Raw genomic sequence first — 792 nt, forward strand, 5'->3', positions numbered from 1 at the left:
ATAAAAATATAAATTAACATTAAATGTAATATATGAGTTATTACCATATTTTAAAAAATTTACCAAAAATATAAATTAACATTAAATGCAATTTTTCATGGGGAAATTATATGTTTACCACTTTCATGCTACCATTTTTCATTTTTACCGCTTTTCATTTTTACCACCATTAAAGAGACATTTTCAAAAATACATTCTTCATTAAGTGGCAAAAGATTCTTATGCTCGTGTTCTTTATATATATACACTACAAGAAAACAGGGGGGTTCTGATGGCCGAAATCGTCAGAAATTCGTCGGAATAGACCGATTCCGACGAATTTCCGACGAACCTGTCCGTCGGTATCGTTTTGTCGGAAAAAAAAAATTCGTCGGAATTTCGTTAGAACTTCCGACGACTTTCTGACGAATACCGAGAAACGTCATTCTGACGAACTTTCGACGATATTATGATGCGGACACACGAGACCAGAGTTCATCGGAAAAACTATGTACCGACGGAGAACGTTCCTCGGACAATTCCGACATAGTGGATTCCTCGGTGTATTCCGACGAACTTTGTGCGTCGGAATATACCGACGGACATTGGTCGTCGGAATATACCGACGGATATTTGTTCGTCGGTATATTCCGACAGATATTGGTTCGTCGGTAAATTCCGACGGATGTTGGTTCATCGGTATATTCCGAGGAACCGTTGTCCGTCGGTATATTCTGACGCCCAGAGTTCGTCGGAATATACCAATTTTAAAAACGAATTAATTTTGCATTTTTATATATTTTTTTATATTAA

The sequence above is a fragment of the Brassica oleracea genome, chromosome C6, assembly GCF_000695525.1.
Source record: "Brassica oleracea var. oleracea cultivar TO1000 chromosome C6, BOL, whole genome shotgun sequence".
Taxonomy (NCBI): domain Eukaryota; kingdom Viridiplantae; phylum Streptophyta; class Magnoliopsida; order Brassicales; family Brassicaceae; genus Brassica; species Brassica oleracea.